General features: G+C 43.2%; 1 protein-coding gene across 5 annotated transcripts in view; it reads right to left on the minus strand.

Moving 5' to 3' along the window:
• The window catches only part of APBB2 (amyloid beta precursor protein binding family B member 2), a 281,249-nt gene that overhangs the window by 109,048 nt on the left and 146,322 nt on the right, over window positions 1–25,879 (minus strand). The gene's annotated exons all lie outside the window — the stretch shown is intronic.

Genomic DNA, 25,879 nt, shown 5'->3' on the forward strand with positions numbered 1-25,879 from the left:
TTTACTAAATAACTCTTTGCTTTTAAAAATCTCATTCTTGGCCTTTTTTGAGTTGAATATGAAATGGATAAAGTGCTAGAGAGGTCAGGAGAGAAGAGGAACAGGTTAAGAAATTTAGAGAGGCAGAGGAATCACAGGCAGCTGTATCAACACAGGCAGGCAGAGAAACTTAAGAAACCCGAGCTTTAAACCTGGGGATCACTTATTCTAAGGATTGGGCCCTTCTCTAGGTGGCCATGCAGAAAAGGCGGAGCCACCCCAATGAGCAAGCCTGTGGGCCCTGCCCCGTGCAAATGGCACTGCATCACGTGGGCAGGCATCACTGAGGCTGTTACAGCCCACCCAGGAAAGAAAGAAGCCAAACAAAGAGGTTGATTAAGACTATGGGCACAGATGTACATTCATGAGGTAGTTTGGATCCCAGCATTCACTTTCTCATTTAAATCTGCAGGAGGCAAAACTGCACTTGTCTCGAATTATGATGGAAATTTCCCCTCCCCCCACAGGAAATGAAGCCTGATTAAATAATTTCAAGTTACTCCAACTCGAAACAAACATGTGCATAAACTCCTTTGTCCTGTGTTGGTTTTAGGGGGCTGGAAGTTTCCAGCCAGGAAATTACTTGGTGCAGCTTTGCGGGGGAAGCAAGGAGCTGGTGTTGCAGAGGACTGGCAGCTCCATGCCCTTCGGATTCTCCGCGGGCCTGTCATGCACCCCTCCGGAGAGATCTGCTTAGACTTCTGAAATCACATCACGGGAGTCTCAGCTTTCAGTGGGGCTCTCCTAAAAGACCTCCAGTCCGGAGAACTTTATTATTTGTTGTTGTTGATGTTGTTATTTGTTCATCCTCACCTAAGGATATTTTTCCATTGATTTTTAGAGTGGAAGGGAGGGAGGGGGAGAGAGAGAGAAACATCCATGTGAGAGAAGCACATTGACTGGTTGCCTCCTACATGACCCTGACCAGGGCAGGGGATTGAACCTACAACCCAGGTATGTGCCCTTGACTGGGAATCAAACGCGAGACCCTTCGGTCTGAGGGCCGACGCTCTAAACCACTGAGCCAAAACCCACCAGGACCAGAGAACTCTCTTCTTTTTGGGTGAGTCATTTCGAGTCAGTATTGGATAACATAAAACAAAACAGGATTCCATCTCAGAGCCAACTTCAGGACCGGAACTCAGACCAACTGTGGGGGCTACTTAAGGAAAGACTTATAGAAGAATTAAAACGGAGAAATATATAGAAAACCTGCAGAGTACTGTTACAATCTCCAGTGCAACTAGGAATGAGGCAAGTCAGCAAGGACTCTGGACCTGGCACCAAGCAGCCTGGCAGGAACCAGGAGTGAGCAGTCTGTAGGGGCCTCTACATTCTGGCTCAGACACTCAAGCTGACCTTGGGCAACTTACCTCATCTCTTCGGGCTTAGATGCTTATGTGTAAAATGGGGATCAACACAGCACCTAGCTCACCAGGTAGTGTGTAACACATTCAGAATAAAGTTGGCATATCACGGGCATACTCACTACATAAATGTTCACCGTTATTGTTATCAGTATTATATTATAGGTCACCAGTCAACAATACTGTATTAAGCTCATTCAGTCACCATAAGGAAAATATTTTCCTATGTCCAAAGGAAAATGCTCATTACAGAATTTATGCGATTAAATGTTCGAGGCAATAGGATAAAAGATGATAACACTGTGGTGACTTCCTGAAGAAGGTCAATCAGGTTCCTCAGCAGGGCTAGACTCTGAGGGCCTGAGCAGGTCAGACTAGCCCAGCTTCTATCCAGGACGCCTTGCTGGACTTCTTCCCAGCATGCACCATGCCCCTGACCACTATGGCTCTGCTTCACAGGTACCTAATTTTTTCTCCAAATGGCTCTCTCTCAACTAATGTACAAGTAAAAAAAAAAAAATCCAGAATTTTAAAAATAAAGATTTATGTCCCCTGCTGTCTTTATTTTAAAGCAGATTTGCTAAACTTGTCCTAGGTTTCTCTCAAACACAAACCATCCTCAAATGAATCAAGTTTTCTTGTATTTATATGATTCTTGAGTTTTTACCCCACTGTGGGCCTGGAGCCCTCATTAAAAAACACAAAGTTGCCCACCCTCCCGCAGAGCAGGTCTTCACACTCAGCACACTCAGCAGCGTCAGCTCGCAGCCCCGACGGAGTATCAGCACACCTGGAAGAGCCCTGGCCTTCCAGCCTTACACCCAAGTCCCATTAATGCTGCCATGGGGTTCTAAGAGCAAGTAACAACGAGACTGTCAGTAACAGTAAAAGTAACGAGGGTGTGCTGCTGACGGTGGGCTGCACCCCCAACTGCTGTATTGGGGAGCCTGTGGAGTGGCCCAGCTGTCCTATGCAGGACACACTGTTAGCCCCATTGCAGAGAGGCCAGCAGTTTGGTTTAAAGCCAAGGGGGTAAACTGTGTGCCTCTGTAGAAATGGGTTTCACTTTTTCAAAGACCCAAGAAAAACCAGTATGGACACCTTGGGGGAGATTGGAAGGTGAATAAATAGAGGGAGAACAACAGAAAAAGATCACAATGGCTGCAATGCTGAGGCTATGAGCCCAGCCGGGTGACCTGACCAGGGTCAGACAGCTGATAAGTGATGGCACCAAGATTCACTCCAGAAGACTGGCCCTGAGCTCTGAACCACCCCAAGTCCTACGAAGGCACGTCCAACGCAGGTTTAACACAGGGTCTTCTTTTCTGGGCCTCCCTCCCTAATTCTGCTTTCAGTAAATGGGGCAGCTGCTTCAGCCCCCATACACCTGGGCCACCCATTCCCCCCCCGTCTGTCCCGAAGGATCTTACACTTAAGCTGCTTCACGTCTCCTGTTATCACAGTGTCTCACTGAAGGCGAAGTCACAGGCTGACAGGCTGGGGACAAGGAGCCGAGTGCCGTCGGTGCCCTTTTAAAAGTGGCTCTGTGCGCCCTGGCCGATTTTGCTCAGTGGTTAGAGTGTAGGCCTGCGGTCCAGAGAGACCCAGGTTCGGTTCCCGCTAAGGGCATGTACCTCGGTTGCAGTTTGTCCCCGGCCCTGGTTGGGTCCTGTGGGTGGCAGCCACTTGATGTGTCCCTTTCACGTTGATGTTTCTCTCTCTCTCTCCCTCCCCCTCCCACTCTATCTGAACAAAAAATGGAAAAATGTCCTCGGGTGAGGATAAAAAAAAAAAATTAAAGTGGCTCTGTGGTCCTTCACTGTTCCTAGTTTTGTCCCTTTGGAGGGAACAGGAAGCCGGCCTGGAAGTCAGAATGTAAAAATAGCGAGGCTGAGAGCTCCAGAAAGTCCCTCTCATGCTGGGAGCCCTCGGGCCAAAAGCAATGCTTGGCTTGGGAACAAGGCGCCCATCTGTGAGCAGCAGGACTTGTCCCGTCCCGCCACCTCTGGCCCCCCTGCCACTGGCCTGGCTGCACCCCAGCGTCTTTGCACGGACCCACTCCCACTCCCACTCCCCTCCCCAGTGGGGCCTGTGCGTGAGGCAAACCCACCTTTAACCATCCTCTCCCCTGGGCTCACTTGCAGGAATCCAAAGGTCAAATGAAAACAAATTAGCATCTACCACCAGCTGGAAATTTCCTCTCCTGCTCTGGAGGCTGCAGGAAGGAGGAATGGTAAGCTGGGATTCTAAATTTGGCAAGGTCTGCAGTGCAGAGAGCACAGAAGCTTTCCCTCGGGTCCTCAGAATGGCACTCACTCCCTTCCTCAGCATCTGTGTACCCAGGGCCTTAGGTGTGCTTGGCGCAGGGGAGGGAGGAGGGGGGGAGAGGAGACAGAGTGACTCATTCAGCAAGTATTTCCTATCTGCTCTGTGCCAGGCATTGTGTTAGGCCTGGATATTCAGAGGTCAACAGAGAGACCCAGGCTAGGCATCAGTGACCTGGGGCCATGGTTCTTAAGCGGCAGAGTCACCTGGAGAACCTGCTAGAACAGAGATCACTGGGTGCCACCCTGGAGTTTCTGACTCAGTAGGACTGAGGATTTGCATTTCTAACAGTTCCCAGGTGCTACTGACTTCATGCTCCTGGTTTCCAAACCACACTTTCAAGAACCATTGGCCTGGAAAAACAGAAAAGGTAATTATTCTTTTCCAGCAAACTCCATCTAACCACTGGCTCAACAAAAGAAAACATGTAAATGTATATTCATTCATTCATTCATTCATTCATTCATTCATTCGTACTGAGGGCCTCCTATAAATGCCAAGCACTACTCTAGATGCTGTGACTATGGTAACGAATAAAGAGGCATATTAAGTAACGTGATCAATTGTGCCTGGGTGGCCTATTTGGACAAGATGGTGTGGGAAGGTCTCTGAGGAATAATGTTTCCCTAAACTAGAAGAGGCCAGCTTTGGGAAGAGACAAGAGAACAGCACTCTCAGCAGAGGGAACAGCCGGCCAGTGCCAAGACCAGGAGGCAGGAAAGAGCCTGTCATGTCATTATAATGGAAAAGACACCTGAGTGAGGGGTAAGGTCTAAGATAATCTTTAAGGCCACCAGGGCTAAGAATTCATCCTCTGTGCAAAGGAAAACTCTTGAAGGTCTTCTGTGATCTGCGTTTTCAAATCAGAACAATAATTTGCAAAATATTCCCATTCTCGGAGAAGAAAAGACTTTCTTTTCCAAAGTCTCAGTTGCAGCTGCTGCTAACTACTCTTTTAAGCAATGTTATTCCTGAGGGATCCAGATGCTTTACTGCAAACCATGTGAAGTTAGCTTTACACCCCTTCTTCTGATCACTCAGCGGTCTGCTTCCTTTGTCTTCTCTTCTCTTCACGTCTCGTCTCTTCTCGTCTCGTCTTGTCTCTCTTCTCTCTTCTCTTCTCTTCTCTTCTCTTCTCTTCTCTTCTCTTCTCTTCTCTTCTCTTCTCTTCTCTTCTCTTCTCTTCACGTCTCGTCTCTCTTCTCTCTCTCTCTCCTTAGTTCTTTTATTTTTGCTGGACCCAGAACTTCAGAATACAGCAAACGAGACTTTTCATTTCCTCCAGCTTCGTTACCAACTTTTGAAGACAGAAGCACAGAGCCAGGACTTGAGGTCTAGACGGTTAATTACAGATTTGCTGAGAGTTCCCAGCAGCATACAGAAACTGCTTAGAATTGGTGCAAAACTGTCCTCAGCCAAAGGGATGGGCAAACACAATGCCTATGGAAACAAGGGAATGAGCCCCTAAGTGTTTCCAATCTGTAAGCTCTCAGAATCCTGACCCTTAGCCAGTCAGACAGAGGGGAGGAAAGTGCACCAAAAATAGTTTCAGAACCTCATCTGTTTCCTGCTATTTATTTGCAAGGCATAATTGAGACCCTGAAATGTCTATCCCAGCCTCAGAAAAAATACATATTGTACTCAACTGAGCTTTCCTGGGGTAGCATTCTTTTTACAGTTGTAATAAAACTCCTAGCAGTTTTGGGAGTGTTCATTTCCTAACACCTTTCCCGATATTTTTCTTTTAAAAAATTAATATTAAGATTTTTGAGTGTCCTTGAAATAAGAAGCTATTTGTAGCTGGGGATTTTTCTGTTAAAGATTTTTGAGTAAATATTCCAAGAACTCTTTATTTAAATGGGCCTTAAATTTGGGCCTTGTAACACAACACACTTTGTATCTTTTTATCAAGTATTCTGGCGTAAGATCAACACAGAATTTCTCTATTTAAGCTCCCTGGAGACACAGTCTTTGCTGAGCATACCCTATTAAATTTTTAGTGTCAGGGCCATTTTACTGTCGCAGACAGGAGGTCTGGAGCCAGCCGACAGCCTTGAATCCCAGCTCCAATATTGGCGAGCTGTGTGACTTCAGACAAATGGCCAAATGTCCAATGGCCTGTCTGCTCAACGTGTGATGGGGGTGCTGACAGCTCCCGCCTCCGGGGCTGCTGTGGAACCACGAGCCCATCACCAAGCTAGGCACCCAGGGCTCACTCAGTAAATCCATGCTGTTAGCTATGAATCGCTTCATTCAAATGTGGCTTTGGGGACACCACATCTGGGTTTCAACCACAGTGCATTTCATTTTAAAAACCAAGATTTCTGAGAGTTTTTACTCCATGTGTTTTTACTAAAAAGGCAGTTTTTATTCAGATCAAGAAAGCCAGATGATAACCCTGGCACGGCCCTGTCGATGTATAAACGACGCACCACACCAGCACAGACTGGTTTGAGTAGGTGGCACCTCTTTAATCAGCATGTGGCTATTTTATGTCATGTAGCTGAGCCATTAAAGCAGCAGAGATGAAGTCCAAGCAAAGTAGTTTGTTGGATGTGCTGTACTGTCTAAGACATCCCTCCTTCCGGCTGTTCTTCCTCTGCCTCACAGCCTGGAGAAAGTATGTAAATGGGAACCGATCCGATGTTGGTGGAAGTCGGAGAGGAAACTATGCCTCTGTTCACAGACCGTTAACCAAAATCAAAACACAATAGGACGCAGGGGGACTCAGCTAAGACAAATTTAAAAACTAAATGGCACGAGATGTAAGCAACTGAAAATTATTTGGGGAAAAATTGGTATTTGTAAATATCCATTCATCTATCCATTCATACCTATACATATATATAATTGAGGTTAATCATATGATCCAGCTACAGGTATTTTAAATATCATCAGAAGGCCTCATTCTAAACACCTAAATACACAGCAAAACATGCATTTCCTTACAAATTATAAATAAAAGAAGATATTAAAATGTCATCACAATATGAAATATAACCTTAGAACACTACTTCTTTTTAGCATGTGCGCAAAGGACACAGTAGCCTAATTTACAACCACTACTGAGAGGCCACCGGCTTAAGGACCTCCCCCTCAAAAATGTTAAAAATAAAACCTTAAAACATGAGTGGAGATTTATATTTTATTTTAAGAAAGTTACCATTTTGGTAACCTCAATGTTGTGTTTTCTAAGACGTGGGAGCAAAACCTGTGGTAAAACCAACAAATGTCTGAAATCTAAACTTCAAATGATAATAACGAAAGGAGAATGGGTGTGGGGCAGAGGGGCGCTCTTGAAATCATTAATATTTAAATAAACCGAAAAAGTCAAGATCACAGCACATTTATGTAAAACAGCTAGGCAGGGTTGTTATTTTCACCCCCAGCTGTCTGACTATACCACAACCTACTGCACGGCAGCAACGGATCTGGTTCGATACCACATGGGATTAATCAGGTTTGGCAGAAAGATCAGCACATCTGACCTACTATTCTTTGCTTTCAAGTTTGGGTATTTAGTACAAATCCTAAACACCGTGTTCTAGGAAGATCTACCCGTGAACGTAAGCGCAGGGTAACCGCACAGCAGAGAATGCGTCCAGCTGCCACGCCCTTGGTCCACCAACCACACCACCTCCTCACTTGATTATCCTTTCACAGTGAGCAGGTACAAGGGAGAAAACAAAATACCATCATCCTCAGCAGGGCTCTTTCTTTTTTCTTTCCATCCTCACCTGAGGACATTTTTTTGTTCAGATAGAATGGGAAGGAGAGAGAGGAAGAGAGAGAGAGAGAAACATCGACGTGAAAGGGGCACATTGAGTGGCTGCCTCCCGCATGACCAACCAGGGCCGGGGACAAACTGCAACCAAGGTACCTGCCCATAGCAGGAACCGAACCCGGGTCTCTCTGGACCGCGGTCCAGTGCTCTAACTGCTGAGCCAAACGGGCCAGGGCGGCAGGACTCTTTCTCTGGCTTCCGTCCAGTTAGACAGACAGAACCACCACTGCACCCTGCTCCTTCAAGGTAGGCAGGTTCGCAGCATGTGCAATAGAGCCAATGCTCCTTTCTGTTGTTTGTCAGGGTCTCCGCTACCTCTCTCTGAGAGCTGTGCTCCGCCCCAGCTGCAGGGATGACAACAGCAATGAGGACAAGGTGGGAGCTCTCCCAGGTTGCCTAGACCTATTTCAAGGTCAGCATTATTTTTAAATGGTGGCATGACAGGACCTGACTTCCCAGCTACATTAAATATGAGAACAAAAGATGATTACTGAGACTCTGGGAAATAGACAGTGTTCAACAAACAACAAACTACAACCGGGCCTTTCATTGCACATTAAAAGGGCAAGCTGAAGTGGATGCAGTCTTTCCGAGCATCGAAATCTGTGTCAGAGCTTACAGAACTATACTCCCATAGGTTCAAAGGCATAGATTTTGTTTCTAGTGTAAGAACAAGAGCATGGGGACTTTCAAAATGCTGTGATGGCCCTGGTCAGCTTGGCTCAGCGGTTAGAGCATCGGCCCCCGGACCAAAGAGTCAAGGGTTCGATTCTGGTCAAGGATACGTACCTGGGTTGTGGTTCATCCCGGGCCTGGTCGGGGTTGTGTGGGAGGCAGCCAATCCAGGTGTCTCTCTGACATCAATGTTTCTCTTTCTCTCTCTCTCTCCCTCTCTCTCTCTCTCCCCCCTCCCTCCCTCCCTCCCTCCCTCCCTCCCTCCCTCCCACTCTATCTGAAGATAAATGGAAAAATATCCTTGGGTGAGAATTAAAAAAAAAAAAAAATGCTGAAACGAATCCAATCTCATGCAATCCCACAAAATCTTGTGACACAGGCAGAGGATATGATATTCCCATTTTACAGGTGAGGAAACAGATTTCAGCAACATTAAAGGACTTGATCAAGGTTGGGAAACTGGTTATCACTGACTGTGGAGAAATCTCAGATTTTTGATTGGGAACCATTCTATTTGTTAAGTGTATTTTTAAAGGTTAACTGCCCTTAAAAAATCAGGAGAACTGAAGTAAATGTTCAGTCTGCCAGAGTGTTTAGTGAATAAGCTTCAATATTTGATGTAAATTAGGATTCTAGACTATGGATGGGGTGGACAAATTCAGAGAAAAATGTTTTTTTATGATTAACTTTAAAAAACACATTTAAAGACATCATGGTAAACAGTGTTTTGTATTACTCCTCTGGGATATTTATTATCCACCTGTATTAACAAAGAATTGGAAGCAACTTACATAAAACACATAAATATATTTCAACCAATAAAATAACAAGAGAATAGAGCCAGGGAGTTGAGAAGAAATTTAATTACTTGCTCTAAAAATTTACAAAGTTTTAGTTGTCTAATAAAAGAAGTTTATCAAAAAAGAAACTTATTTCTAAACACCAAATCTAAGAGGAACTTAGCATGTGGGAAACAGCACCAGAAGTACAAAGGCTATTTAACCGATAAAGAAGTTTCACACTGCATCCGTAAATCTTGTTCTAAATTGTATTCATACTGAACAATGGGAAATTAAATGTAAACAATTTTGTAAAAATAATAAAGTTAACCAGGTACACCATTCTGTGCTTTTCCTTTGGTCTATGAAAAGCCTGGTATTTGGATTGCATAAATAAGGTACCTATAGCAGACAATGCAAGGCGTTCCTCAATATCCAGTGTCTTCTTCCAAAGCAATTAAAAACTTCTGATTGGATACATGGCCACCCGGAATACAGAATACATTTTCCAGCCTCCCTTGCCTACCATGTAGGTAACATTCCAACCACTGGGGCGTAAGTACAAGAATTGTATGGTAGTTTCTCAGAGCCTTCCTTATAAAATAGCTGGAAAACATTTTTCTTGCTGTCTGAAACAGACATGCCAGCTTGGACCATGAGGACACAGACTACGCCCTAGGGATAGTGGAACAGTAATGGTCAAGGAATTTGGGTTCCTGAGGTCTTTGTGAAACAGCCAGCATATAGGTGGACTGCTACTGTCAGCTTTCTACTTGAAAGGAAAATCAATTTCTATTGAAATCAGCCACTGTTATTTTAGAGCCTTGTATTACTAGCAGTTGTAGTTGATCCTAACTCATCCATCTAATAGAAGGAAACTGAATTCCAGACCTAGTACCTAGGAAAGACACAGCTTCTAACAAATTAGGTTTGCAACCCCATATTCAACCTCAAACTAGAGGTGTCTAAATTATAGAGTTTAAAAAGCCAGGCTCCTGACCCCCAAATTCTCCAGTACTTCTTCTAAAACAGCATATTGTTGGAACACAACTTCATCAGTTATCATTCATTCATTTTCCACCACTCACTAATCCAAATACCTTACCCTCATCGCCAACTCTCATCAAAAATACCAAATTCAGTGTTGGATGTAATTTTTCATGAACTTTAAGAAGTAACTATCAAGCTTCAACCGACCACATGCAACACGCAGCCATTCATTTGATTCACGTTTTTTTAGTTCTTTGAGCTACACCATCCTCCTCCTCCACCCTCTCCAATTCTAGGTCAGAAGAAAAAAGCAAAGGTTTTCCGGGAAAAAACAAAAAGGCAAAACCAATTAGCTGCTGCACACCTGAACAATTGCTTGGTTTTTCTTTCCACCATTCGAAGTGTGAAACACAGAGCCCTGCAGTTTTCAAGGATGCTGGGGCTCCTGGCACAAAAGAGGCAGCAATATTTGTGGATTCCATCTGCCAGAAATACACGTGTAGAAAGAATCTTTTTTTTTTTTTTAAACACTTCTCAAAATAGAATCCAGCATAAGAGACAATACTAGGCAATTCCAGAAAAGGACAAGTAAATAAAATAATTATTCTAAAAACCTCAAACAACAAATTAGTGCTTAAAGTTTAGAAGGACTCTCTTTCCGTAATGATTAGGTATGGAACTATTTGGTGTTTAAATTGTGGGTCCCCGATAGCAAAAAGTTCAGAAAAAGTACCATAGGGATACTACTAATCAGAAATTAAACACATCTAAATTCCTTAAAGCAAAGACTAGGCTTGTTCCTCCTTTTATTTAACCAACCAAGGTACCACAAACATGTCTCATGCACAGTAGGTGTGCAATGTAAGTTTTCTGAATGTAATTGGGAGTGGTTCCCTTTTTCATAATTCAATCTCTGAACTACAGAGACTGCCTAGATAACACCTACATGAATGACAGCTATAGGAAAGAGGAGACCAATAAAGAGAAACAAGGAAAGAAAGGGAAAAAAACGGGGCTGGGGGCATGTACCACTAATCAGACTGCCTTCTGAGTTCTGCTTTGCTATGGAATCAAAGAAGGAACTAGAATCACTGTTTGCTAGTTCTTCTTCACCCACAAATGTACTGGTTAACCCTCTAGGCCTCGAATTCCACCCAATATGCTGTAATTAATTTCCTACTAGAAAAATGCTCTTGAAGTGTTAAAGGTTTCTCATCTGCAGGGTGTCTGGGAAGAAGTCCAAGTTTATTATGGTACAGAAATAGGTTTTTTTTCTTCTTTCTTTCTCATCTTAAAATCTAAGCCTCTCACTTGTGAAAAGTGATTCATACAAAATTTTTGTTCTGGGTGAATTCCATTTTCTTTCTTCCTTGACCTATTGATAGCTAGTGTCCATTTGTAAATGATGGTCTGTCTGTTCTTGAATTCTGGTATTTCTAAGCATCCTCCTCCTCAACTCTCCCCATTCCTTTCTCTATGAAAGAAATGACTATAACCTGAAGGCCTTTGAGGGAAGACTGCTCAGCACACACAAACGATCCTTGGGTCTCAGAAGTGGGTACAGAGGAACGTTCCCTGGAAGGGGATAACTCAGAGGCGGTCAAAGTGCCCCTTGTTGCAGACAGAACAGGCCTCCGTCAGTGGGGACAAGCGGGTGACTGTGGAGAACTTCGCCCTAGACAGCTGTCTGTGCTTCCTTCCTTGTAGAAACAAACTTTGTGTGTCTTCTCATGTCACAGATGTACTTTGATGAATGAACAGAGAGCACATAACTCCTCTCTTTAGAAAATATTACAGTGGGAAGTACCTAACCATGGAGCCAGGAGCGGAAAGGAGCTGAGTGAAAGAAAATACTGTGATTTTTTTTTTTCCTGAAAAAATTCCCTTTGGAGAAACAAACAGTATAAATTACTTTTAAAAGCAAGAGTATATTTTCAGTGTAAATTTTCCATGGATTATTTTCTTGAAGGGTACTAATTTTTTTCTTCCACTTTCTGCTTCGATGACTAATTCATTAAAAAAATATATCATGCTCTGCTGACAGCAAGAACTGCAAATTTTCTTACTGTGAATAAAGGCTACACTTTCACTTGGCCCAGATTGAACTGGTCACCGCAGAAAAGCTTGACCGCTCTCATGGCCACTGGGTCTGTTTGAGAAACATATCTATGAGAACTGAATTGGCTAGCTGCTCCTACAAAAACAAGCCCCAACTTGATTCACCCTACAGTCAAAGGGATCCGATTCAGCAAACGACTGCAATGCTGTATTTTTCACTGAGCAAGATTATGTACAAGTATATCCATCAGTAAAAATAAGATCAACAATGCTTTTCCAGAACAGGTAATTATATTATATACACCCTCTGACCCAGCGACGCTAAGTGTATGTTCCACACACCTCCTCACATAGTTCCACCCGTGGATACTGCGAGGGCGTTCCCTGCGGGGCTACCTGAAGTGTGGGGACACGAGGTCCTCTGGGAACCCATCGTCCTGCGAAGGAACAGTAAAATGTGCCCGCTTCCCACCAGGGACACCATGCAGCAACGAGAAACAATGTGTCAGACATACACAGCCTATGGATAGATCTTTAAACACAGCACTGGGGGAAAATACTCTTTAAATAAATTAAGGACACACACACAAAACAACAGTGCACATCGCAAGTACACTTTTGAACAAAAGTTACCCTGTAAACACACCAGAATGGTTGCCCATGAGTGGAGAGCAGGGAGTGGGCCACAGGAATAAAAGGCGGTAAATAAGCACGTTACCAGGAGAGGTGTTCGACGTGGGCCATGATGAAAACTCATCACGGATTGTGGCAGATGACGAACTCAACTGAGGTCCAAAACCAACTCACTTTTTTACCTTTACATATTTTCCTTAACAATAAGAACACTAATGAAAAACCATTCAAGATAGCAGCCATTGTTTAGGTTACTGAAGTGGCAAAGTTCTGAAAAGCCATAAATATACAGCTGTGCTGTCCAATATGACAGCCGCTAGTCACACACGGCGACTGAGCACACGAACTGCGGCCAGTCCACACAGAGAGGTTTAGCCAGACTCACACACACACTGGATTCGGAAAACTTAGCACAATAAAGAGAACACAAAGTATTATATTAATAATTTTTACATGGATTATATGTCAAAATGATATTGCAGATGTATTGGGTTAAATAAAATACACGATTAAAATCAATTTCACCTATTTCTTTTTACTTATTTTAATTTTAATGTGGCTATTAGACTACTTAATATTACATATGTAGCTCACATTGTATTTCTTTTTTTTCTTTAAAAAAAAATCCTCACTGAAGGATATTTTTCCATTTATCTTCAGATAGAGTGGGAAGGAGGGAAGAAGGGAGGGAGAGATAGAAACACATCAATTGGTTGCCTCCCACACAACCCCGACCAGGGCTGGGGACCAAACTGTAACTGAGGTACATGCCTTTGACTGGAATTGAACCCACAACTCTCTGGTCGAGGGGCCAACACTCTAACCGCTGAGCCACACCAGCCAGGGCTCATTGTATTTCTAACGAACAGAAGTGGTCTAGGGGCTTCCAGTGAGCCAGGGGTAACTTACATGAGGGGTCTTTCTGGTAAAGATTTCTTTGGAGCCTCACACTGGAAGGTTGGGAAAAACACAATGTAGTCCCCTGACTGGAAGGATATAAAAGCAGTTCAGGATTAAATATTAAAGTTCTAGGTCAGGAATTGCCAACAATTTTGAAGCACTCACAACCTTCCATTTCTCTCACTTAAAAACTTTTTTTTAAATCAATATGTTTTTATTGATATATTTTTATTTTGAGGGAGAGAAAGGGAGAGAGTGGGGGAAGGAGGAAGAAATGTCAATGAGAGAGAAAGGAGAGAAACATGGATCAGTTGCTTCCTGTATGTGCCCCAGTTGGGGATCGAACTCACAACCCGGGTACGTGTCCTGACCGGGAATCAAGCCTGCCATTTTTCGGTGTACGGGATGATGGTCCAATCAACTGAGCCACTCTGACCAGGGCTAAAATCTTCACTCAACAGAAATTCAAGTCCTTGAAACTAGACTGAAAGAAATTTTCTACTGTAACTCATTCTGAAGCTATGATTTATAACAATAAGATTCAGTTGGAAAAAACCTGATCTAATTTATCAATATAGATGCACGAATATATGATTTAAGCATCTAGAGAGGTGCTTTTAAAATCAAAATGGCCTCGGTATTAACACTTTAGAGATTTCGTGGTATTCAATAATCCCCACCCCAGCACACACACACACACACTCTCATTCTCTCTCTTCCTCCATCACACGTGGTCCTTTGTCACATAAGGACTGTTTTTCCTACACACTCTTGTATGGACCAACTACCACCTATGAAAGGCCTCTCTCTCTGTTCCTTAATGACAAGACCCTTGCATTTTCATCTCTGTAATCCCAGTGCCGAGTACAATGCCTGGCACATGACGGATGGTCGACAGCTATCCATCAAATTAGCTTTAAGTGAGTGTTCTGAGAGGGGCAGACAGAGGTGTCTGGTGAGGAATAGTCTGATAACTTTCTTGAGATTGCTTAAGAAAGTTATGAAAAAGTACCATATGCTAAGCAATGTTTTTACATTCCATCAACATCAGCCTTGACATTAGTGTGTACTGAGAAGCTTCTCACGTGCCAAGCACTTAGTTATCGATTCATCTTCTCACTAGGGCCTTTGCAGGCTGGTGTTATCTTACCTCCACTTCACAGATGATGCAGAGAGAAAGGGACTCATGGTCCCAGAGCTGGAGCTAGGATTCAGTCAGGCAGACCCGCACCAGAGCACACACTCGTACGCACACGTTGGTCAGTACACAAAGCCATCCACTGCAGAACAGAATACAATCAGCACTGAACTCTCACACTCAGCCTTGCTCCCCAGCCTCCACAGCAGTCGTTCATCCAAGCTCTCAACAACCTCCCTGGATTGGAGGATGGTTCCCAATCAGTTATCGTGATGACATTGCCCTCCAATCATACTACACCTGCTAATTCCCAGAGAGCACCCATTTCAACCCCTTCTCACTCCTCTTCCCGCACAAAGTACACGACTTCCCTCTGCGGGCAGAGCAGTCATTGCCCTCGTCAACGGTTTCCACTCCCTCTGAATCTCCCTCCTCCCCCTCCCAGTCCAGGCAAAATGGGTACTCGCTGGTCTCACAAGATACTGTGCATTTTAGCATCCATGTGCCTTTGCTTAGGCGGTTCCCCTCGACTGGAATCTCCTTCTCTCCTGCCCCCAAACCGAAACTTGGTCATTCTTCAAGGGTCACCTCACCCACGAAACGTTTCCTGAGCACCCATTTTAAAGAATAACCTCTTCCTCCTTGTACCACCAGCTCCCTTTAGAGACAAATTACTTAGGCCGATCTTCTGCCTGGTCAATTCTGTACTTAGTATTATCGTGTTCAGTGAGAGACACCCCGCCCCTCGGGTCCACAGCACAGGACTGTGTACCTGCGGGCGCCAAGTGCCTGTGGGAGAAAAGCCGAATGGAAGGTGGAAGCCACCCTCCCACAGGGCTCCACAGCCGCATTCATGAGTCCATTATACAGCCAAAAAAAAAAAAAAAAAGCTACCAAAAGTTTTGAGCAGGAAATCCATATGTTTTGAGAATATTATTATTGACAAGATACAAAATAGTTGAGATGGAGTTGGGTGTATCAGTGTAGAAATTATGTCTCCAACACATGTTCACAAATTACATGTCAGTAATAGAAGTGAAAACATAGAGCCAAAATAACATATAATTACAACTTCGACATTCCTATTCAATTTTGCTATTGCTATAAATCAGTGATTAAAAACCCAGTCACTGGCCATTTGAAAGAGTCCTTCCTCCCAGCCTGTCACTGTTGTCATGACAACATGACTTCCAGCTGTATCTCTGTGAACAAGCTTATGTTTAGAGGGAGAAGATGAGGATCGATCAGGCTACATAAAGAACACATTGACCAATTTTGGAATACAAAGGAAGTGTGTCTCAACCAAAGGTTACCCAGTATAATCTGTTTAAATCCCTTTAAATAATAGAACCAGGCTGGGCTTTTCTAATCAATAAAATTGAGTTTCGCATCTATATTCCTTACAGATAATCAGAGCATACACTTTAGTTCAACACACCAGCCCTGTAATTAGGGATTTTTCACAACACTCCGCCCTGCGCTTACTGATGTTGGCCTAAGTGCTCCTAAGTCAGAGCTGCCGCATCCCTGCTGCAGGACGCACCCTACCAGGACCGGTCCTCTGACCGGAAGGAGATGGGGTGGGGAGTGGGATGGAGGTCCATTATCTCTCCAGCCCACCCACGTAATCTAAATGTTGGGCATCTTACATGACTCTATAAGTTGGTGAGAAAATCCTGTGAGAACCAGTGATTACTTGTGAGTAAGCTCCACACGAACGAGAATTTGACTAAAAGTTTAGTCAGTTTCTTCCTGTCCCCAAGCATTAGGTGTTTGACGGCTCCGCCTTCTCCTTTCTTCTGTGTCAAAGGCACTTATATCAACTGCATTTGGGTGTTTGTTTGAAGACTGAAGATGGCCTCATGACCCACCTTATTTCAGCAATGGCCTTGCCAATGGGACCAGGGTGCCCCAACACCCTGGGCAAGACTCACAGGGACAGTTCCTGCCTCTAGGGGGCATCTGGAAATGTATGGGGTGTTTGGGGTTCACAAGGACTAGAGGGCACCCCCGGTGAGGGCCAGGAATGCTACATGTCCTGCAATGAGCAGGGTGTCTGCCAAGGGTAACGAACCGCCCTGGTTTTCCTGGGACTTCCCTGGTTTGAGCAATGAAAGTCCCACATCCCGGGAAGCCTCCCAACCCAAGCAAAGCATCCTGTTCAGTCCGGCACAAATGAAGGACCGTCCTGTCAAACCCTAGAGACGTTCCTCTTTCACAGAGAGTAAACATACATTTGTCCCATGTGTCCAAGAATCCTCTGGGTTCCTCCACTCGCCAGTCCCCCCTGACGGTGCTGTTTATTTACAGAGTCTATACCTCGGAGGGAAAGTAATTTTCCTCATACGTACTTGTCACCTTCGGAGTTCTTAGCAAGGGTGAATGCCCAAGCCGGCTTTTGTGGAAACACTTCCCACATCAAGGCTACAAAATGTCTTCGTAGTGCTCAGCCTATTTCCATTGGCTGATGAGCTCCAGCAAAACCTAAGGGCGGGGTGGGCTGTGGGCACAATGCCACCTAGGGAGACACATTCTAGGAGGCAGGAAAAATTTTAATCTGAAAATTCAAACTTCATATTGAGAAACAGATCAGTGGGTTTTACAACCTGCCTTCTCTTATTCTTGGTTTCCTTCATTAATGTTTTTACAAGTACTTTCCTCAATTACTCTTTAGCTGAGAAGGCAATTTATACCACTGACAAGTATAAAGACTAAATTCTCTGCTCATTCAAACAAAGGACGCAATAATTGGAGTGAGGCTCTCTAAGGATCACATTCTACATCTTCATGCAGAAATGGCAGAAACTTGCTGTGGGAAAACAGTGAAGGCAGCTGCTTTTCATTCTCCTTAAATTTCCCAATCCGGAGGCTATGAGACAACAAGCCGCTCGTGGATTCTGCAAAATTTTTCCTAGAAATATTTTCCCTAGAAATATTTTCCGTATATGATCATCAAAGGAGATCTGGTTTCTTTTCAGTGATGGTACTTTGAAAGCCCTAAGGAGTTAACACCCTTAATTTAACACCGGAAAGTGTCTAAGAGCAAGGAAGGAAAATGTCACACACCGGCTCCTTTGACACCTTTTGGCTCTTTATCTGATAGCAGGCAGCAGATACTAAACATTAAAATTAGGACAGGCATTCCTCCGGATTGCTGGTCTACATTTAAACCACTGATCTAGATGAAAAAGGGGCATAGGGCAAAGAAAATAACTTTTATATTCGCATTAAAGCTTTAACTGAACTTTGGTGTATAGCCTCATGAACCAATCACTTTGTGAGAACAGTGACAAAGAAAACAAAGAATACTTGGTTTCAATCTCTAAAACTGAACAAGTGTATTCTGAGCAAAAAACAAAAGGCCCATAAATTAGATCTAGAGTTATAAAACAGATAAATTATAGACCATTTTGTTTTGGCACGCTTGCTTTGTAAAGGATCCCTTCGAATAATCCTTTCAAATAGCAAAATTCCCTAATACAGTTAATACTGTATGCCCAATTTCATATGTTTTAAGCCACACATTGATTTTTAGAAATTCCTAAAGAGTAAAAAGAAAGAGTCTAGAATAAGCCATTATGGCACAGAAATAACTTTGTGCCAGAGTCATCTGAGTTCCTGAAATCTCTCATCTGCCTAAAAGCTGAGCCCCTCGAAAGAACTCAATAGTCATAAATCTTCTTCTGGGGGGATGAGAAGTCCACCCCCAAACAGACTGTTACCAAACCATCTTATCCCCCATCTGTCCTCCTAAAACCCCATGTATCTTTCCCCCAAATCATTTGTTTTTCCATAAATGCCCTCTCTCCCTCCCATCTAAAAAAGTTTGTTTTTTATCCTCCCAAAAGTGCCGCTTTGCCCATCCCCACGCCCTAGTAAAATGGTATATAAGCTCCAAAATCTAAGAGCTTTCTTGAGTCACATTTCCTTGTGAACTCTGAAGGGGGCATCAAGTATGTAATTCAATCTGTTTTTTTTTCTCTCTCTCTTGCTAATCTGTTTTAATATCAACTTAAGTTGCAGGTGCCAACTTCTGAACATAAGAGAGTAGAGGAAAACTTTTTCCTCCTTGGCAAATATAAGGCTTTCTTTCTTTCATTTCCTTCTTTTCTTTCCTTCCCTTCCCCTCCCTCCCTCCTCCTTTCCGATTCTTCCTTTCATTCACTGAACATCTGCCGGAGCTGGGTGTCGGGCTAGCTGCTGAGTTCCGGCAGTAACCATGAGCAACCCGCTCACTGCCCTCATGAAGCTTGCAGTCCACGGGACGAGTGCGTCCAGTAAGTAAGTTTCTCTTATGAGAAACAAGTCCTAACTCTTGTTTTAACTCTTGTTAATATAGTTGGTACTTACCAGGCTGCAGTTCTATGAGGGTAAGGACAGTCTATATTGCTTAGTGCTACCCCCAGGGCTGTCCAGCGCCTGGTACTACAGTAGGTACTTAATAAACATCTGCTGAATGCCTCCCACCACCTTGAATCTGGACTCCAAACATATGCACTTCCCGGTAGTCTATACCCACAATCACAGTATTTGTTGAGAACCAGCGGGATGCACATTCCTGTCTGAGACACTGAATTCTTTCCTTCTCACAGCAAACAGATACATTTGAATGGCCCGTACCCCTTACTCCAAATGTGTAGGCTAGTTTCCAGTTCCTCTTCTAAATCTACCCTCCACCCTTTCCACCCTGCCCTAGACCCAGAGAAGCTAGATTCTTGGCAGGTTCGGCCAATAAGAGGCCCAGTGGGTGACCAGAGGGCGGGAAGAGAACGAGGCCAGAGTATGAATCCCCAGCTCTCTCTTTCAAGAGCACAGGTGGCTGGGGCTTTGATCAGGCCCCACTCTCACACCCACAGCTGCAAATGCAGCTCTGCCTGGGTCCCAGGAACCTTCCCTCCACTTGGCCCCTCCGGAGCTGGTAGTGCTAAAGGAGACCTGTCGCCAACCCCAGAAAACTCCCCCAGCCCTTGGAGGTTCCTCTTAACCTCGCCCAAACCTGTATAAACAGTGCCTTCTTTAAACTCCCCTCGAGTACCCTGCTGGGGTGATCATCTATTTCCTTCTGGAACTCTGATCCCTACAGAAATGTATTATAGGTGCGTTCTGTAACTAAGGGCTGCTGTAGCAAAGGACCACAAACAACAGACATTTACTCTGGCAGTTCTGGAGGCTAGAAGCCCAGAATCAAGGTGTTGGCAGGGACATGCTCCCTCCAGACCTCTCGGGGAGGGTCCTTCCTAGCCTGTTCCAGAATTTGGTAGCCCCAGGCATCCTTGGTTTATAGCCATGTAACTCCAGTCGCTGCCTCCATCTCCCTGTGGCCATCTTCCTTCGTGTCGGCATGTCTCTCCTTTCACGTGGCGTTCTCCCTGTGTCTGTGCCGTTTCCCTCTTCTTATGATGACACCAGCTATGTTGAATTAGGGCCCACTCTAATGAGCTCACCTGCAATGACCCTATTCCCAACTAAGGTCACACTCACAGGTGCCCGTGGTTAGAATGTCAACATATCTTTTAGGAGGACATAATTCAACACCTAACAACAGCTAATGTTTTCAGCAATATCTTCTCCATCCAGAATTGTCTGAGGGCAGGAAGACATCTTCACCTATCTGCCCCGACAGGATCTTGCCAAGGCCAAGCACACAGACAGTGTAATAAATGTGCGTACACACAGACCCAACAAATCAGCAAATGGATGGCAGATAGAGTTACTGAAAAGAGATTTGTGGTTTTATTATAGTTAAAAATATCATGTCAATAGAGACATGATAAAAGAACAGAAGCTGCTGACCCATTTCGTCTCTGTTACAGAACTGTAAGAAGAGACGCTGAATTTAGTTTGCCGTACATCTAGTTCTGCGCACATCTAATTCTAGTATCTCCACGAAGATCTTTCCAGAAAAGTAACCCTCTTTAATCAAACACAATCAGAGGACATCTACTGAACAGCTCATTACTTTGGGCTGGACTCAGATAAATTCTGAGGACACAGATGTGAGTGAGATACGGTCACTGCCTTCAAGGAACTCACAGTCCAGTGGGGCCCAAACCTTATACACAATGCACAGGCCTTGTGCTCATCACTCATTTCTCCGCTTCATTAAAGGATCCAAAGCAAGATTTTACTTCTATTTGCTGACTCAAGGCCATCACTCCAAATGTCAGCTGCTACAATGAGACACTTAAAGTCTTTACCTGTATCACTGCTAACCTAATGCTCTTTGAGCACTTGAAGTGTGTTCTGGGTCCCTTGCCTTCCCATCCTGCGCCAGTGCTAAGCTACCACCTTGCTAATTCTGGAAGGCTTGGCTTGATCAGTCTCTTTTCTCTTGATCCTTCCTTCCACCTCCCAGCTCCCTTCTAACCACTAAATCTAAGCCCTTGTCTACATGCAGGCATGTTAGAATTGTGTCTAAATTAGAGTAAAAGGCTTGGAGTGAGGGCCTGGAGTTTCTTTGGTAACTGAAGTGAAAATGGTTTGGCACAGGGACAATGAGGCATCTATTCTGTGGCTTCTCCAAAGGCTTCTGCCCTTGTTTCAGCTTCTTATCACTGGTCTAATTCTGCTCCTACTCCCTACACCAGGGTGGTTTTCTATGTTGAGCAGTGATCACAACTAATTTTGTCTAATTATATGTTCATTACTGTATGACTCCTGCACTAGAATTTCAGCTCCTTGAGGCTATAAATGGAACAGATGGATGTAATGGATGGATCTTTAGAATCTTGTTCAATACCTGGGTACATGCTAGACGTAATTAATAAATATCTTCATCTTCTAATATTTATGACTCCTTATTCCGCCAGGCACCGCACATTGTATTTCACATAATCTTACAGTTGTCCTGGGAGGGAGGACATAGTGCCATAGGCCCCCTGTGCAGTGCATGTGCATAGCTTTCAGGTAAGTAAGGGATCTGAAATAGTAAGGAAAAAAAAAACCTACTTTCCCCCAGATAAACCTTATTCTTTACAAAACAGAAAGACCCATTCTTTTCTTTTTAAAAACAAATGTTTTCATTGATTTTTTTTTTTTTTTTTTTTTGAGAGAAAGTAAGGGAGAGATAGATAAGCTGCCTCCTGCACACCCCCTACTGGGGATCGAGCCCAAAACCCAGGCATGTATCCTGACCAGGAATCGAACTGGGATCTCTCAGTTCATGGGGTGACACTCAATCCACTGAACCACACCAACTGGGCAAGAAACCCATTCTTTACTTATTTTTTAACCCAGAACTTGGATTGACTCTAATTCTAGGGAATTTCAGGAATACCTTCATTCTCATTTAATCCAAGCCTGTAAATTTAAGTTATTTACACTTTTTAAAAATGAATTTTTTATCCTTCCTTTTAGCTAAAATTATTAGGAAAACTATCACGTGTAACAAGGTTTATACAAACTCATATAATATAAATGATATTTAAGGCTATTTCTGTTTCACATAAAAGTTATTACTTCTTTTCTCTATAAAATTTAGTGCTACAGAGTTAACAGTATACAGAAAATTTACTAAAATTAAACTTTAATTCCAAATTATTTTTTAGATCTGGAAAAAACCAACAATGCTGAATACAAATGCAAAACTCCCAGTTTCATAGTAGCAAGTCAGGAGCAAATTCAGAATGGTGCTTACTTAAATTTTATGTAAAATGTATAATAATTTACAGTAACAACTGAATAGTAAAATTAATGGGACTCACTCAATATGAGAACTAGCCAAGATGCCAGTTTTTTTTCTTGGGTGGGGGCTGGCCAAGGAAAACTGAATTACCCCATTTATTATTTCCATAAACTATTTTTAAATTTTTTTATTTCTCACCCGAGGATACTTTTCTATTTATCATCAGATAGAGTGTGTGTGGGGGAGAGGAGAGAGAGAGAGAGAGAAAGACATTGACGTGATAGAGCCACATTGATTGGTTCCCTCCTGCACGACCCGAAGACCTGACCAGGGTTGGGGACGAACTGAAACCAAGGTACGTGCCCTTGACCGGAATTGAACCCATGACTCATTCGTCCACAGGCTGATGATCTAACTACCGAGCCAAACTGGCCAGGGCCATAAACTATTTTTTAAATTACCATCCTCCTACCCACCTCCCCCTTGGCAACCATCAGCTTGTTCTTTATGAGTCTGTTGTTTTGTTTTGTCTTATTTATTCATTTGTTCTATTTTTTTAGATTCTACATATAAGTGAAGTCATCCAGTATTTGTCTCTCTCTGTCTGACTCATTTCACTTAGCATAATACCCTCTAGGTCCGTCCCTGTTGTTGCAAATGGCAAGATTCCATTTTTTTAAAATTTCTGAATAATATTCCCCTTACACCTTTATTCATTCATCTATCATGGACATCTAGCTTGCTTCCATATCTTGCTATTAATAGTAATGCTGCAATAAACATAAGGCTGCTTATATCTTTTCGAATTAGTGTTTTTGTTTTTTTCCAGTAGATACCCAGAAGAGGAATTGCTGGATTGTATGGCAGCTCTATTTTTAACCTTTAGAGGAGTCTCTATACTGTTTTCTATAATGGCTGCACTAATTTTCAATGAAGGTTCCCTTTTTCCCACATCCTTGCCAATACTTGTTATTTATCAATTTATTGATTATTTGATTTGCATTTGCCTGATAATTAATGATATCAAGCATCTTGTCATATGTTTGTTGAACATCTGTATGTTCTCTTTGGAGAAATGTCTACTCAGGTCCTCTGCCCATTTTTAAATTTTGTGTGCGTGTGTTAAATTGTATGAGTTCCTTATATATTTTGGATATTAACCCCTTACCAGATGTATCATTTGTGAATATCTTATCCCATTCAGTAGGTTGTCTTTTCACTTTGTTGATGATTTCTTTGCTGTGCAAAATCATTTTAGTTTAATGTAGTCCCGTTTGTTTATTTTTTCTTTTGTTGCCCTTGCCCAAAGAGACATATCCAAAAAGCAATTGCTAAGAGCAATGTCAGAGAGTTTACTGCCTATGTTTTCTTCTAGGAGTTTTACCATTTCAGGTCTTACATTCAAGTCTTTAATCTATTTTGAGTTTATTTTTGTATATAGTATAAGAAAGTGGTCCAATTTTTCTTGCATGCATCTGTCCAGTTTTCCAAATACCACTTATTGAAGAGACTGTCTTTACCCCATTGTATATTCTTGCCTCCTTTGCTGGAGATTAATTGACCAGATAAGCCAGGATTTATCTCTGGGCTCTCCATTCCATTGGTCTATATAGCTGTTTTTATGCAAGGTGCTAATTCTTAATCTGACACCAGGTGGCAGACATTTTGCTTTAGCATTCAAATTTGTTAAGGTATTCCTCTTATTCCTTTGGTTTAGAGACTTAGAGACCTTTGGGAATCATATTACTTACTACATGAATTCCAATTTTTCAAAAGCAGAAAAATATGTGTTTAGAAATGAATAAGTGTTTCCTAAAAACACTTACCAGCTGTGATCACAGAGCCTTGGACCACTAACATGTTCTGTTAGGCAGAGGATCAGAGACAGACATAGTCCTGGGGACCAGGAGTCTAGGGGTGAAGGTGAACATGAATCAGATATTCACTCAAACAATTAGCAAGCTGAAATGGTTGTCAGTGCTACAAAGGAGAAGCATGTCAGCTGTCTTTGCACACCTCACGGAAGCAGCATGGGCCAGAGGCTTCGGGGAGGGAGCTATCTTAAATATCTCACAACGCGAAGCCCCTTGCTCGACGCTGCGGGCAGTGGTCCTCAACATGCAAGCATGTGGGTATCTTTCACTGTATTCTTAGTGAATACTGACTGAGAAAAGACCCGAGTTATAATAAGATCAGTGAGCTTTTAAAAAAACTTGAGTTCTTTTCATCTCAAGAGCATCTAAATACGTTTGAAAAAGAGTCACACTCATATAAAACACTGGGTACACATACAGATATGCAGACTCTGATATATCTCCTTGTTGCCAGAGGTTTGAGGCCCACAGACAAGGAATTATTATGGCATGTGATAGATACAGGTCACCGTGGGAAAGACACGAGAGACCCTGTGCCGGACCTCAAGGAACCTTCGTTCTTGTGGGGATTTAACAAATGGACAAATGAGTTTCATATAAAGTCAAGTGTAAACCGCCAGGGCCCAGGAGGGTGTGCTACACTGATGTCACGTAATAAGAGGCTTCGTGAATGGCAGAAGTAGTAAAATGGTTCAGCCCTTCTCACATGAATGTAAGAGATGTCCTCGTTTGTGCCCGTAACCAAGCACTGAGATATAAAAAGATGAAAGACAGGGCCACATTGTTTTCTCCATCTTGGGCATTTAGTCCACACACATGCCTTGACAACTGCCAACTGTGCTCAGACCCAAGTCGGCAAGCAGTCCATTGCTTCACCCCAAATCCGGCAGCTCTGAGACTGGGCTAAGTCACACATTATTTTAGTCATGCATTCAGGCTAAGGACTTTCTATGCCTACATGACACATTCACAGTCTCTGTACTGGGACAATAACTAGATTCTTACTTTTCAAGCTAAGAGTGAGTCTATCCACGTGGGAGGTCATTGAGCGGTGGGTCATCCGGAGAGGGAGCTTGAATACAAACTGCCATAGACAAACACCGTCTTGTCAATGGTGAGATTTTACTTCAGAAGAAGAAATGTAAAAATATTCACCCTATTTATACTTAAATTGATATATTTTTTAAAAAACTACCAAGTATCACTGAATGGGGGGGGGGGCATGGAAAATTACTTAATAGATGTCAAACTGTCAACCATTTTTTGTGAGCCATTTGGATCACACAGGCTTTCTCCAGTTCCTATCCCCACCATCAACTCTATAATTCCTTGACTGTGTGAGTCATCATGAAAATTATGAAGATTAAACAAATACAAATAAACAACCCAGAGCTCATTTTATCCAAGATTCCGGTTCATTTAGTAACTAATTGCTAAACACATCGTCTAATTCACAAGACAATAATGGGAAACAAACAAAAAAAAAAATGTTCATTAACATCAGTGAGCTCCAGATTAATAACAGAACTTGGAGCTCAAAAACTAGGAGACACACAGAAAAGGAAGTGACAGAAAGGGCCAGCACGCTTCCGGCCTTCCTGTGCGGCGCGGCCTGGGGACGGTCTTCCACGGAGCCTGTTCCCTCGTCCGACAAGGAGTGCAGGAGACAGGACTAGTGCTAGGCATCTGGCAC

This window comes from Molossus molossus, unplaced genomic scaffold, assembly GCF_014108415.1.
Source record: "Molossus molossus isolate mMolMol1 unplaced genomic scaffold, mMolMol1.p scaffold_m16_p_1, whole genome shotgun sequence".
NCBI lineage: Eukaryota > Metazoa > Chordata > Mammalia > Chiroptera > Molossidae > Molossus > Molossus molossus.